Source organism: Pholis gunnellus, assembly GCF_910591455.1.
Source record: "Pholis gunnellus genome assembly, chromosome: 3".
NCBI lineage: Eukaryota > Metazoa > Chordata > Actinopteri > Perciformes > Pholidae > Pholis > Pholis gunnellus.
The window spans coordinates 18303768-18320164 of record NC_136529.1 but is presented as its reverse complement, the minus strand read 5'-3'; the positions used below and the strand labels follow the sequence as shown (position 1 = coordinate 18320164).

Here is a 16397-nt window from a genome sequence, read left to right as displayed (position 1 = left end):
CATCATTTGCTGTAACATCTCAGAAAGAAGCCTTCTTCATACTGAAGCCCATGCTGTACCCATTGTAACCACTGGCCGGTTTCAGCACCGGCAGAGCACACAAAGCCTCTTTCCTTCTGTGCATGCTTTACAAAGTAGAAAATGTTAAAAATTAAAAGGTTTACCTCACATTTACACAGTGCCTGTGTCCCTGAACTCAAACTTAGTCACATTCTTTATTATTATATTGTCATTATTTTCCTTTTCAGGAGAATAAATCCTCCTGCGCCAAATGTCTCTCCCCACAGCGCTTGTCCAGTGTTCACTCATCTTCCCATTAGGAAAGGTTTTTATGTCAAGGCTTTCAATGCCTTTTGCCTTTCAGACATACACTTCAGTGCTGGCATGTGTTCGCACTCCACACATTTAGAGACCTACACACACACACACACACACAGAGAGAGAGAAAGAGACACAACATCTATCTGGTCTTTGATGCCGGGATTTAGGTTGGTGAGCCATCGAAGCAGAGTAAGTGTGAGCTATAACAAGCCGTGTGTGCATTATTGATGGGCTTTCTGACGTTCAGATAAGCTCGCTGCCACGTCTCTCAGCTCGGAGAAACAAATAAATAAATAAATAAACACACGCCCTGGCAAGAAATTAGTGCGTTTCAATTTACTGAATGAACAACCGTTTGCTTGTAGAGTATGTGTTGTAGGAGATGGTGGGTGATAATGGAGAATCTGTTTAGTTTCAGGCAGAAAGGATGGCTAGCTTAATGTTGCATATAGATATGTGCAATCAAGCAACATTCAGGTAAATGATGAGTCCTATTCTGATAACCCACTGCATTTATGCAAATTATTTCTTTGACGTCTATGTGTGTGTGTGTGTGTGTGTGTGTGTGTGATTATGTGCTGATGTTGGTAGGGAAAAGAGGGAGACAGGCAGACTAGCGGTGCAGATGCCACCTCCTACAAGAGGAGTTTGGGAAGAGGAAACCATTAATCGTAAGGGGAAGGTTGTTGCTTTTCCCTCCTGCTTCACTGCCCTTTGTGTGTGTAAGTGTGTGTGTGTGCGTGAGAGAGAGAAAGGGAAAAAAGAAGAATAAAAAGCCAGCAAGAGCCAGAAAAGCTGAGAAAGATCTTAGACAAGCACACGTTTGATGCAGGCAAGATTCAAACCTTTTATGAAATATTAATGATTTTGCTGTAATTTGTATGGAATATAAGATACTCTAAACAAGCTTACCGATCAGTAGGAGGGTTTGCTGTGATTGTGATTGACGTAGGATTGTAATGGATTGTGGCTTAGCGAGCTTTAAAGACAACTGAAGCATGCTTAAGGTTGTTCTCATAACCTTACTTCCAATTTTCCTACAAGCACTGTTGGTGGTGCTGTAACAAATACTCAATAATAGGCTACTGGATCAGGCTCTCATGAAATAGAATAAATTAACAGCTAAATCGTAAAGTCACATTCAAGCAGAAGTTCACTGTCTCACAAATCCTTCCTACAGATGTTGTGTGAATCAGATTCTTATTCAAGAGATAAGGCTCCCTATTGGGTCTTCTTCTTTGCTATTTTCCTTTGTCATCACGTACATGTACTCTGCAAAGCCTCCAAGCCATGATGATAGCTGTTCCCTCTGGGTTAATACCCCTTATTACAGGCTACACTCCCTGCTTTTGACAACGGATTATTATCAGGACCAATGACAAATGGAAAGGGGTGGGTGGGTGCTGGATCTGTGAAAGAAGGGGGGGAAATGTCAATAATTGGTTTGTCTTTCATTTAGGGTGGTTAGAAGACTGACGGATTTGGTAACAGGAAGTTCCAAACAGTGTTATATTCATATGAAGTAGTTGCCTAACCACAACCTTCCTTTATATATGAACAGGCAGTCCTTGGGATACGTCTGTCACCCTGTTCACGTCTCTCACTCTACAATTTCCAGCACATTTGTTTTGTGGGAAAGCTTGGCCTTCAGGAGCTACTGTTTTGTCAGAAATAGAAAACCGGTAAAACAGTTTGATACTAAAAAAAAAGAAGAAAATTAGGAGTATGCAGGGCCAAAATCAAACCTGTGTTTTTTTGGTTTTTAAATAGGGTGTTTAAACTCTCAAGGGGCTTGTCAGTCAACAGTCTGCTTCCTGGGGAGAAAGGAAGAGGAGAGGAGGCGTGAATCTTACAGCCACAAAGCCAAGCCACAGTCTTCTTGTTCCGCCCTTTGTTCTTTCAGTCCATTGCCTTTCACAAGCAAGCCTGTTCTTCCATTTCAAACATCATAAAGAATGACGTGTGTGTATAACGTGGCCCACAGCAATTAAACAGTCTCTCCAGTCAGCCGAAGTGATACTGGCTTGTGTATGGAAGAGGTCAGTCAAATGGAGGAGAACCAGCTGCTGAGCTCACCTGGCGTGGCAGTGTGCACAACCGATGCAAGAAATCCACTTAACATAGCTTCTATAGCCAATCATTTCAAACAACCCAGAAGGTAGTTTAACAGCACTGCTGTTCTGAAGGTATTTTTAGAATCTTCAAAGATTCATTTTAATTGGATGAAAAAAATTATATCTATATTTTTTTTGTTGCAACTATTGACATATATCCTTGCTCTAGGCCTGAAACTAAGATCCAAACCGAGCCCACACACACACACACCTTTGAGACCTGACCCAACTGAACCCACTTGGTACTGAATAATTACAGACCAGGATTTGAGACCCGAATCCAAAACAAGGCCATATCTGCTGGTTGTAAAATCATTTTACTGAATTCATCTCGGTCCTTCCATGTATGTGCAAGAGGCTGATGGGAAACACAGAGGGGTCAGGAAGGCAGAGGTGTGATTGTCAAAGTTCACGTCGACTGAACTGAGAGCAGAGAGAACCAATCCCACCATGAATGGATTGTCCTTTTCTTGAGAGTGATACCTAATCTAAGATCTTCAGTAGGGGGAAGACAGATCATGCAGCTCTTCAATTTAATGCTAAGTGGTGGCTTGAGGTCATGCTATAATGTTTCTATTCCTGCAGTTAGTGCATGGCTCCTTAACAGCGGTGATTTCTCATCCTGTTTCCTGAGTGCAGGGCATTGCATGTGTTGCTATGATTAAATTCCTCTGCTGAATGCCAGGATAGCTGCATTTGCATACGGCTTTGAGCTTATGAGGACTCTGGTTTCAGCATCTGATAGCTTCTTTTACGGATCTGGGACAGATATGAAAGCATCTCACACAGTGTGGCAAAGCCCTCGGGAGATCAGTTGTCACAGCGTATCATCACTCTGATTTCCCATGCTCTTTCACATCACATCTCTCTAGGTTTGAGCACTTTTGGTGTGAATACGTACTACACCGCAAGCATCATCGATGCTAATTAACCACAGGAAGAATGTGGTGTATAAAACTTGAGCACAGTTTTGCAATCTGCAACATAATTATCTTGCAGATGAACCACCACCGCCAAAAGTAAGATAAATCTCTTTCTGTAGATAACCTATATTATAAGGTGATGTGGCAGTAAAGATGGCCAGGAAAGTTTATTTATGCACATAATTGCTCACGATTTATAGATAAGGCCTATTGTGAATTGGGTTGCAATAGTTTGTCATTTTAAAAACTGGGTCGCCAGAAAAAAAAAGTTCAGGAAACACTGCTTTAGAACAAACAGGCTGTGAAATCTATTCTCAAGTCTTTGGTTCTTATACTTTAGTTTGTGGAAAAGATAAACCTCAAAACTCTTTAGATACAGAGTAACGCTCTAACATGTTGAAAACTCAGAAGCTGCTGCCGTCCCTAATTATGGTTGCTGAGCTATGATTTGATCATCGCTGTACAGGGGAGGGTTTGACAGTCAATTGAATGATATTGGCTTCCGCAAACTGTGAAATGAATGCACAAGATATATGCATTTTACATTCAATTCTAAAGCATAATTCCCAAAGCATTCGTATTTCATTAAGCCATTATGAGTTTCAGCTGTTGAAATCATCAGATCATAGTGTATGCATTTTGCTTTTAGTGGAACAGTATTCACTTTAAGGATTTTTGTTTCTTGTTGAGGCCACAAAGATCTTGTTCCTTTTGCATCTCAAGCTTCACTCTGTATAAGCTGCAGTGTTATTACTGTGAGCTGGAGCTGCATTATGGCACTCTAAACCTGCAGCATCAGTCTGCCTCTCCCTGACTCCAACCCTCTTCTACACAGACCTGGCCTCTTGGGAGACATTACACACAATCTGGAGATGGCAGCTCACCACCTTTATATTCCACCTCTTGTGCTTTCCTGGTAGCTCTGTCATGCAGACAGCCGTGTGAGGTCAATGTGCACGATAACAGCAACACGATTCATTGGGGAGACAATTTAAAAGACTTTATGAAGATTGGAAGCAGTGCATATTTAACATTCATCAGAGTTGTTGTTTCTGCTTACAAAACTGTTTTTCCCCGCCTGCTTTCAAGACTGCATTGCTGTACAGATAGCATATTTTTGGAACTGTTTGCATGAACACATTTGGATGCTTTAAAGCACTCTCTTCTCTTGACCTGGCAGGACCAATCAATTATTTTTCTACCCTCTTGTTTACCTTAATAACACCTGAGTGAGTTTGCAGAAAGCAAACATCATTTCTGACCCATATTTACTATCTTTCACAGTTCAGTGCTGTTTGCCTCTTTAAAGGCTTTTCTTTCAGCGTCCTGATGGACACTGATGGACACACTGTGTCTAATGCATTCACTAAATCAATAAAGTGGACTGTGGGTATGCTGAAAAGATTATATATTTATATTAATAGAATAACTAAATGTTACCTGTAAATTATTCTTATCTTCTCATTACCATGCTATTATAAAGATTCTAGTTTGTATCTGTCACTCCTCACATGACACCCAATAATTCCCCCTGGCCCTGACAGCAGCACTGTTCAGTTGTCAGCGTCTTAACACGGCCAAGGCTATAATCAGCTCTGTGAGCTGAGAATGAACTGTCTCATTCCTGTACCCATCAAATTCTTCAATCCTGCACACTTGTAACAAGCTTGTATCTTTTGGCTCCTACGCCTGAGTGACAGACTCTCCCGGAATACAAACGAGGCCTGGTGAGGATGTGGTCGTCAGCAGCTAGACATCAGAGATGTTAAGTCCAAAAGGAAGAGGAGGGGTAACGCTCTGTGCGTGTGTTAATGATGGTTCACTGTCATGCTGGCTTTACTCGCTGAGTGGCTGAAACGGGGCTTTGATCTGTGCCCTCGAACCGACAGGCTTGCTGGCTGATTGGCAAGAGCAGAGGGAAGTCATGAGAAGTCAAAGTCAAACTTATCGGGGAAGGACTGCGGAAATGGAGGACCACCTAAACACACACACACTCTACTTCTGTCTGTGTCCCAAATAGCTAAAAGAAGCTGTGACCAGCAAACATGTTAGACGGTTCAAATGAATTTCAGAGTGAGAGTCTATTGCATCTATTTGGTACAAAATGTAACTTTTGCTGTGAAGCAGAAACCTCAGATTGCCAAACAACTGCCAGTCAAGTACACGTTTTTTCTGAGGAACATACTGTACATACAACTAATAACTTTAAAGATGTTTCTTCACAAAGTTATATTAATTTGCCAAAAGAACATTTTTTATCGTTTATGTGTGGCATTAAACTTGTATCACCGCTCTTTTCAAGTCCCATGCTATCAGCGATGTTACAGCGAGCTTTATTGTGATGCTGAAAGCTCCATTGATTGGGGCTCCATTGTCACTATAGGAGTGGACTGATGTTTCCATGATTGGCAAAAGCCCAATGGGTATAAATTATATAGTAACAAGTTAAATCATGATCAAAGGACAATCATTTTTCAAATCTTGATTAGCAGCAATGTGTTGGAATAATATAAAATGCAATCTGTTTCTATTTCACATGATAAACTCATTCAAACAAGCATATTTGCATATATACTGCTCTGACAAACTTTGTTTCTCAAACTTCCCTCAGGTCAGGGATGGATGAGTGTTTATACATGTTTATCTGCATGCGGGGAATCATGGGTCACCCGAGTCATCTCTCTAATTGGAGAGGCCCTCATTAACATCTGACCGGGGTCTACGACCTGCTTGTCTCGGCTCCCTGATTAGCATTTTATCAGCGTTACTCTGGGCTGAGGGATCGCTATCTCATGAGTCTCATTGCGTAATTGGATCATTTAGCTTTTCAGTTGGAGCTACTGACAAACCCAACTAAAATAAAACTGCAGGAATTTAACATCATAGAGCTCATAGCAAATACATGCAGACTGTGGAGGAAATGGATGCAGTATTTGGATGCACATGCCAATTATTTTATTTTACCCGGAATCTAAAAAATACAACAGGCATCAAAACCCCTGAAAAACTAATATTTTGCTGCGTGAATTGGACACATTGAGCAGCGCATGAAGCATCTGTCCTCGGCATATGTGCTGGAGTAATGGGAGCTTAGCTCTCATTCAGGGGTATAGAGGAAAGTGAGTCACAGCTGTGGACAGCTACCATCACCTGGCACTTAGAAAGATGGAGCTTTTTTTATCCTCACTGGGACCACATACACTACAAGTGGTGCATCCTAACGGAATAAAATGAACTCATTTGTTTTGAATGACATGCTGGCGTATTCAGGTGAATGGACGCTTCCAGTCGTTGGTGAAGCAACAGCAAGAATGCTTATTGGTGTCAGGACTTCCAAAAGATTCCAGTAAATTATCTGCACATGTTGCAGTGTATAATGAATTATATGCTTGTTTTGATATATTCCAAGAATAATACCATGCGTATTTGAACACATTTTCCTCACACGGTGATGGTAATTTGAGTCTGCGGTGCTTAAAATTAGAAACGATACCTGGTAACCTTCAGCTAATGAGCTCAGCTTGCTCCAGGTATGTGGCCTCAGGTTTGGATCTGCCAGTATTTCTCCTTATCCGCATCTGATGGAGCCATTGAGCAGAAACATTGCAGTTCACCGACAAAGTCCCTGAGCTATTTAGCAAGGAGTATAATCATGTGTCAAATGTGAACGTTGTATAAGATGTTTTGTAGGATTTGCGGTCGAAGAGAAACTCAGCATTATTTAGAAACAATGTTCATTTGAGGCTTCGTTGCAGCGGCTGTGGCTTTATTTGTCAAAACAGAGAATGGGTGCAGTTAATTTGAGATGACAGCTCATTTACCAATACTACACATACTCTACCTGTGAAACCTGATAGCTTGTCACTAAAAACATAAGTCAAAATACAAATGTGACTCTGAAGTGAATGAACAGTCTAATGTTGTCGCCGTTTATAAAGCCACTTTTACAAACTGTGGGCCAGTCAGCATCTCGTAGTGAGTGACACACGATTGAGTTCACTCCGAGGAGTAGATGTGAGATTGTTTGCCTATTCTCAGCCTGTGGTGCTATTTCAGCTCTGGCTCTGGTCCCTTCCAGTGCAGGACATTATGATTGGGCATGATCGTCCTGTGTGGTACTGCGAGGCTGGAGATGTGTGGAAAGTGTGTGGGTGAGATAACTGGATTTGATTATGGAGCTGCCATTGGCCTGAGGGAAAATAGATAACAGTTGTGTATGTGTGTGTGTGTCAGGACATTACTTGTTCTCCTGGCTGCATTCATAAGGATGTAATTGCATTCAGGATGGTTTAGGACAGTTATTGTTGAGGATTTTAATTCAAACAAATGACTGTAAATAAAGTGTGTACACTTTTCTGTCAGCTCTCAAAACAACTTCGTCCTATTATCAAGACATTACTGCAGTACTGGCACTTTCTAATCCTGATAGTATTGGCTGAAACATTTTTAAATGGTGTTTTTTTTGTAACATGTATTTTGTAACATCTGCAATGTATTGTGCTGTAATATAATTAGCTGAATACCTTTTGTCAATGGGACCTTGAGACCGAGCAGATAGCGGTTTTAAATGATGCACAATTCATGGTGCTATCAGCAGCTGCAATCCATTCTTTGTGAATTCGCCCTTCAGTCTCAAGATTGTTCCAGAGTGTTGCATCTTGTGTGTGCTAGTGAATGATTTGAGTCACAGTTTTTGTGAGAGCTAGTAGTTGAAGGATCAAGTCTTAGTGGCAGGCAGAGGAGGGAAATCCAACAATGAGATCCTCTCTCTACAGTAACCCACATCACTAAAACAATCACACATTTTACACTGACCTCCTTTGAAGCAGTTCCACAACGTTTTCTCTTCGGGTCTTATCTTTACAGTATGGGCTCTCCTTAATTTGCATTTTGCTTTTCATCTTAAAAATGTTGGTGTATTCGCTTCCAGCGTAACATTTAAGGCAGAGAGCTTGAAATGTCTTGGCAAGCTTTCCGTCTGAGAGGGGCACACAGTATGATACCGTTTCCTGTTATACCTACAAAATACAACTGCTGTTGTGTGACAGCATCAGCCACTTTTGCATGACAACTTTGAAAACAAAAAAGTCGTACTACATCACATTATTCTGCAGCTCACAGAAAAACAGATGACGCAAACTATAAATGATCAATGACCCGCAGTTTTTCAGGGTCCTAACCGTGCAGTTGGTAATGCTTCTCGTTACCTGACCTCTGTTGGGTCGTGCTATGGCACAATCAATGCTGTTGGGAATTTTCTGATGGTCCCGAGCTTCCCTGCCATGCGGCAAAGCTTGCTGTGTCTGTCTGGCAGGCTGAGCAGGAATCTCCCCAGAGGAAGTCCTGGCCTGAATAATTCAACAGCTGGTGGGAAAAACGATCCTGCTTGGTTCTGCCATCGATCCGACACTAACGCAATGCCAGCACTAGTTTGGACTCCGATGATCGAGGCAATGAAGAGAGATTTATTTATGAATCGCTGCGGCTTGTTTTGTTATAGAAAGACGGATTAGAAAATATCATTTTAGAGGAGCTTCTCCCACATTTGTTTTTACAATATTTGGATGTTTATGTTACTATTAAAGCACATAAAGCACATTAATGATAATAATTAAATATTGCTATCAGCAAAATTACAAGGCAGCCAAGTAATAAGAAAATACAGATGACAGGATGATGAGAAGATGAGAGACAGTGATGAAGGGCCAATGAAAGCTTTAATAACACTGGTGCACAAGGCTTTTACCCAACGCTCGTCTCCGGCTTTTATAAACAGATTACCCTCCTTCTTCCACCCACACACTTTTCTGCTTCCTTTACGTTACCTCTTTTCTCACATCCCCCATCTGTGCTATAACTCCTCTCTCTAAGCTCACTTCTCTTTTTTTTTAACAACGTTCTTCCATTCTGATTCCTCATTAACTCCTTTTTCCCCTCTGTCATCCATCGCTACCGTCTCTTTCATTTTGTCTCACCGGCAAGGTTTTTTCATTCAAGCCTTCTGCTTACAATCCTTCCCAGCTAAATGCTCTTGAGAAAAGCAGCCAGGCCCTTTTCTGCTATTCTTTAGTGACACATTGTCATTTCTGGATAAAAAGCTCATATTTTTAAAACGTCAGGCTTTTAAAAAAAAGCTTTACTCTTTCAACCTCACCGCCATGCAATTGTTTTTTATTTCAAATGAATTTGAAAGAAGTTTGTAAGCCTGTGATTTGTTGAACATACAAAAATATAATATTGGGGCTTCAAAGTGTATGGATATCTCCTATTGTGACATTTAGGCATATAAAAAATAAGTACAGTGGTGTATACAACAGTTGTTAAGCAGCTCTTCAGCTGCTAAATCCTCCACTATGTTCTTTGTCTGGTGTTAAAAAAAACATTTTATTTGCTTACAAACTAGCATTACATTTTGCAAAACCTGTTTAGCTCCCTCAGTTGTGCATTTGATTGTCTATTCAGTTCTGCAGATATCCAGTATTGTTTTCGTATTTTCTACAGAAACACTGACACACTGTCCCATCGAGTCTTGAGTGGTGCTGTGTTGTGTGCAAGCAAGAGGTCAAGCACAAAACCTGTGCTGTATGAATACAATATAGATCCAGTCTACACCCACATGTTGTCCTCCTTGCACCAGGAAAATACACCCTTGATGGGAACCTTTCACCCTTTATGCACACATGCATATCAGAGTCTTTTCTTGGATGTACATTTCCAGGGAATACTGTGTTGGAAACAATATGGAAATGCCTGCAATACGGTGACTTGTTGGCTTTAGGCACACTGGCTTTCATAAGACTTGGGTTCAGAATCTAAACAATGGCAGTTTTCACAACAGGTGCAATAAAGAGTAAATAAACGCATCTGGGCTAGTTTTACAAGTCAAAGTCAATATGAAATGGAACACACCCCCGGTCATATTGTGCATCTATTTAACAAATGCAACAAAATGATGAAAAAGCAATTCTTTGTAAATTTATATCAAAATCCAATCATCATTTCCTTCTGTAAAACAAAATATAGCTTACGTAAGCTAGTACCAACCAATTTCAACCAATGATATCAAGACGAGAGATCTATCCATTAATCAATCTGCAACTTTTAGCAACAATGGTGCTTTGTATCATGCTGCATTCTAAGCCCGCCCAGCTGTACACCTCTTAAATATTACTTTTGGGGAATACGTCACAAGCTACAGATCCTTTAACTTCTGTTTCACTGAGACTTTAAGCTCCCAGAGTTTTACTTACTGTAATAGCCTGTAGCAGCCTATTTATGCTGACTTGTACTTAATTCCAATTTAAGAATCTCATCAGCTCAATTTTCATGTCTTGAAACACTTCTTCAAGGAGAACCACTCAACGCTAAATATTTAACGCCTTATTATCAGGTTAGAGGAAAGGACTATATATCTAATTATGGTGGTTTGTGTCAGATCTCTGTAAAGTCAGCTATGTCTGTGTGTCTGTCTAACAGGGGCTTGTTTTCTCCCTGTGCAAGAGGAACTCCGTTATACTCGGTCTATTTCTGATCTAATCTCTGAGGACTTCATTTTCTCTCTCACACACACACATTCTCTGACACACATTTTCTCCTCGGCTTTTTTTGTTCTTACATTTGACTTTTTTCTTACATTCCTGCTCTCTTGATTTCACAAATTCCCCTGTGCAGAGAGACATCATACCCAAACCCTGCCCCCGTGCAGCTCAAATCTTTTCATAACCTCATTTACATAAGGACGTTGTGTTTCAGGAAGTTAGTTTGAAACCCCTTTAGTATTGCCATTACCTTTGAAATGGATTATGTAACACACAAATGCAAATCTGGTGACACATTTGATAAATTTCCTGTCATAGTGGTAGTTGTTATGACATGTGAAAAGTTTATTCTTGTTCTTAAAGGCAATCACATGTACTTGAAAAAGCATTTTTCCATCATCGCGGGGAAATGTTTTTCCAATTAACTTTCTGAGCTTCTATATGTCTTTCTTTTCTTGCTTTTTCCGTTCACTGCTTTGACGAAAAGGATCAAGACATTTCATATTAGTAGAAGAGTATTTTACAGTTATTGCATAGTATAGTATAAGTATATAGTATAAAGTATAAAGTATAAGTATACAGTATAAGTCTAAAACCCTGAAGACATTCACTCTTTAGGACCATTTTCGAAGTCTGACGTGGCTGTACAGTATATTGTTGTAGATGTGCACCAAAGAATGATGAATTTTGGGTGAAGTTTACTTCAAAATTTAGGGCAGGACCGTTGTTGACTTGGGGCTTATGGAGAGAAAGGCATATGCTGTGGGGGTGCTCTTGACACAGGGTAATAAAAGAAACGCTTTGATGAGCTGCTTTTGTTTCAGCAGACCTCAATTTGAATACGCTCAGGTTGAGCTCCTGCAAGCTGGGTATTGGTGTTTGAAGCTGCAGATAATGCAGCCTTTTGCCGTGCTTCTGTCCCACTTCCTGGTTGAGTTTTTTTCATACACACCTCTTATGTTTATGCATGTGCTGTGCTCTATATTATGGATGTGAAGCTCAAGGCTCCTCAGGATTTGCTTCGATTCCAATTCAGAGGTCTCACAGAGCCAAGTCTTACAAAATTGTTACAGGTGTTTTCTGCTGCTTCGAAGCACAGGGGAGACACTTTGTGGTAGGGCTGGAGTCGATACTCACTCCTGAGATACTGTAAGCTCTGTCACTTCACCCAGCAGCCGGAAAACAAGACAAGGGCACTCCACTGGTCTTGAGGAGCTGCAGCGTTTATTTATGGACAAACTGCAAACTCGACTGCACATATCTTCACTGTCCACTCACACGGCATTCACCGACCTTCTGTCTCTCTTTAATACTCCACCACGCACTCCCTACGCCCACACATACTGGCTGTGCTACTCTCCAAATGAGCTATGATGCTCTTATAACACAGGTGATCATGTAATCAAGAATTTTAATTTTCTGATTATTGATTTTCCTGCATTGGGACATAATCTTTCAAGAGGAAATTGCAATACATCCAATAATGTATATATTTTCCCTCCACCTGTACCTGGATGGTTGTCATAAGGATCAAATTGGTTCGTCCTCAATCAACTGTCTCCCATCATCTTGAATGCCAATTTATTGGCTAATTAAAGTGATGCTTAACTTTTTATAGCGTACATTCTCATATAAAAGCATGCACTCAAATAATAGCCTGGGGAGTAACCAACAAGTAGGTAAAAACAATTCTGTATAATATGCATTTCCACAGCACTAATTGCATCAGTACATCAAGAGTACATGAGCTGCTTTATTTTGCCTCTTTCCTAGAACAACATTAAGCTTTCATGAATGAAACTCAACGATCCCCCCAGAATTTTCACAGCAAAAATGAAAATTCAATATATTGCACACAGGATTGAACAGCTCACAGCATCCTTATTCAGACACACTGTGTATCGAACCTGGCCCGCTCTTACGCCAAGGTTACTCTCTCTTTCCATAGCAACACTAATTAATATTATTCGTTTGACCTTTTTCTATCAAATGCACATATTAGGAATATTTGCAGCTTACAAATTGCTGCTCCTCCACCAAATCCTTCAGTTCATCCTTCTCTCATAGATCTAGACAGACAAGAGAGTTGGCTAAAACCATACTGCAAACATCAGCTTCATCTATGACAAAGATGTAGTCCTCCATTTGATTTATAACATGTAAAACCAAAAGACAATTATCATTTATGTGCATTTACATTATCAGACTGCAATTATCATTCACTGGGAATCAAAAGTGCTGACATGAAATTGGTTAAGTCTGAGGACTGGAGCACAGGTTTTCAAGCGTTAGAAAGTAGAAGCTTTTAATAATATAATGGCACCAAATACTTTTAATTATTTAATTGGAGCAGAAAATGACCCCCCCTCTTAGTAAAACTGTATTCTGTTGGCCTTTTCACTTTTTTGATGTCGTTTAAATTATGTGTAATTATGGAGTGTTTTTTTCTTTCGATTGCGTTGTTTGCTAATGGATACACCCCAAGCGCCTCTCTTTTTGATGCTTGTTTTTAGCTTTTATGCATTTAATTTTAGCGAAAGGCTTTTCTTTGATGATGGCAAACGTCATGATGGCCATTATTCATTTGATCGTTGCGACATCCAGTATAATAATTTGTCGATTCAAATAAATTGTGTTATACACAGAGCAACATGGTTTACAGATGGCTTTCCATCATAAGTTATTAGATTAGAGATATAGTGTATTGTATGATATGGCGTTTGCTGGCCATCTTCACACTTCAGACGCTCTGACTATAAAAGATGGCTTCTGCTAAAAAGCTTGCATGAGACCCCGAAGATGTCAATCCTAATAAAGTTACTGTTGTCCTGAGATGTTTTCATAGGACAGTACAACACTGAACATCAACTAGAATACATCAACATTGACTTAGTTGCAACTGGATTTTGTTTCTAGAAAATCCTTTATCACATCAACGTAACACTGTATTAATCATGAGTGAAAACGTTTGCTTCAATAATGCATTACGGGCAGAGATGAAACTGTTTTTATACACCATCTGCTGTTTATTTTTAGATATGAGCCCTGCATGTCATTGCGATGGGATAGAGTGATTTAAAATATATATATATATGCGTTGACTGAGTGAATGTTGAAAAATAACGAGCAGTGGCACAGGGATGAAAGCATTTTGATGCTATACTTTTCACATAAGAGACAATAGAGAGAGAGCATTAGAGGGATAGTACACAGCCGACAGATGAACAGAAGGTGGAAATAACAAAGATGGAGGAGGCAGTGGTGGATGACATATGTGCAGATTCATGTTGGGCCAGTTTGCAGGAAAACAATGAACTAACTCAGGGGAGAAAGGGAGAAAGGGAGGGAATACGACAATAATTGGTTGGATGTTTGCATTCTTGGTTGATTGTTTCTGGGCATGCAGACATACAAAACACACACACACACATGTACACAAACACACACACACACACCCAGACAGGACCACACCGTGGTAGCGACCTGTCAATCACAAGGTAGCCACTTCCTAAAGGATACCCTAGTTTATGGTCTATTTCCCTCTGAATGGGACCATAATTTACTAAATGAACATCATGCTGTGAAGACTTGAAACTAGGGATTGAGGCCATAAACACAATGTTAAAAAAGGTTTTCCAGTTGGCTCCCACACAGTAAAAAATGTCTTTGACATTTACTTATTTCTTCTTGCGTGATTATTCTATAAACTCACAAAAAGATAATGGCACTAGGTGTCGACCTTTATATACACTGGCTTTGGTTATTTTCTAATTTGTGAGGACAGGCTATAGGAAACAATCTGATGCACTCAGAGCAGCTCTTCAAATAGAAATAGAATAAATGAAAGGTCAGGTAGACTCCCATACATCTTTATTAGGAGGAATGTATGGTTTTTATATGAAGTAAGAAAAAAAGCAACCCCCTCCACAGCCTCCACAGTTCTCTCTTTTTCAAGGAAAAATCATGTACAGTACACTTATTTTTGGAGAAAGTTTCTAATTTAAATTTAGAAATAGACAGAGATTGTCGCATCACGTTGTGTGCTAATGTAGCCTTTCAGGGCTACTAGGATGTGTTGGTGGATGGAAAGAGATCAATAAGTGAATGTGCATTTGGATAAGGGCTGAATAAATTAAAGCAAACGAAGCATCCATTTCTTAGAGACAAAACATTTCTGAGATATTTTGTATGCAAGCATGTTGAACTGAAAATGGTAAGATGTTTCTTCCTCTGCTGGAGTTGTAGCCATGCAATATTTCTGATAAGGATAAAAGTACTTTTAATCTCTGTGAAGTGTGTGCTCCATTTTGCATATTTGATCATCCTGCTTTAGTATCATCACATCTTTTCAATTTAGATCAAATTGTAATAAAAGGCACTTTTGCCTGGAACCGTGTTCTCTGCGGCTCGAAATTGAAATGCCCTTCAATCGCAGAACATCAGAAAGTATCGTCTTTGTAACTTTGAACATGAGATGAAAAACATGTGATTTCAAGATTTCATGTTTTTCACTTGTCTTCTCAACCCGCTCTTGAGAGCTATAAAAGTGAGGGAGGAAGAAATACAGAGGCAGAGAAAAGATCAAAAAAGATTGATGGCGATGAAAGAACACGGCTAAAGATTTATTACAAGAGAGATTGTAGAGGAAAATGAAACAAGAAAGAAAACAAAACAAAAATCAAGAGAAGCCAGCGGGCTTTGGCATCTCGACTGAGGGCTCTCATGTCACTGCAGTGAATGAGCGAGCAAAAGAAAACAAGGAGGATAATAGAGTTGGGTTCACAGTAGCCTCTGGCAGGCATAATGAAAAAGGTCAAGCAAGCATGATGGAGGTGTAACACAGACACTCGAACATGAGCGGCGGTTTATAGATTAAGTTATAGAGATAGAAAAAAGAAACATATCTAAAGGAAGGAATTGGATGAGCAATTTTCAGTGAATGAATTGGGTGCTGTGTTGGAAACTATATACAGTTCTTGTAATATATGCATGTTGTTTCCTGTGAACCGGATCTGGTATGAAAAGACTTTATATGCATTGTCAGTTCGCTTTGGATTCATTCTTTAAGATCCAGGTTAGTAGGTACTTTTCAGTTTGTCTTGACTTGACTCCAACGAACACCTTCATTTGCCAAGCGGGGTATACACTTGGATTTAGATTTATTTGAAAGTCTATTAAAATCCATGCCGAGTTGGAAAGTCAATCTCAATCTAGCATCTATTTTAGTTATAGGCGACATTGTGTAAAACTGGATATGGTTCTCAAAAGATACACATTGATGTCATTGCAGCTCTAAGCAGAGAAGGATTCTGTAGGTCATTGTAGGTTGCAGAGGTTCCCAGAGAAGCCAATGTGAACACCTCCCAAATCTTAACAACAACAATAATAACAAAAAAAAATGTTGAGCTCAAAAACAACACAATATGAAAGAAACACTTGGCGGCATTTTCTCCTAATGAAAGTCATGCTCATGGGCACACACACTTGATATGAAGACATTT

At 39.9% G+C, this 16397-nt stretch overlaps 1 protein-coding gene across 2 annotated transcripts in view; it reads left to right on the top strand.

Moving 5' to 3' along the window:
• The window catches only part of cpne5b (copine Vb), a gene marked incomplete at both ends in the record, with an annotated part of 90360 nt that overhangs the window by 894 nt on the left and 73069 nt on the right, over positions 1-16397 (top strand). The gene's annotated exons all lie outside the window — the stretch shown is intronic.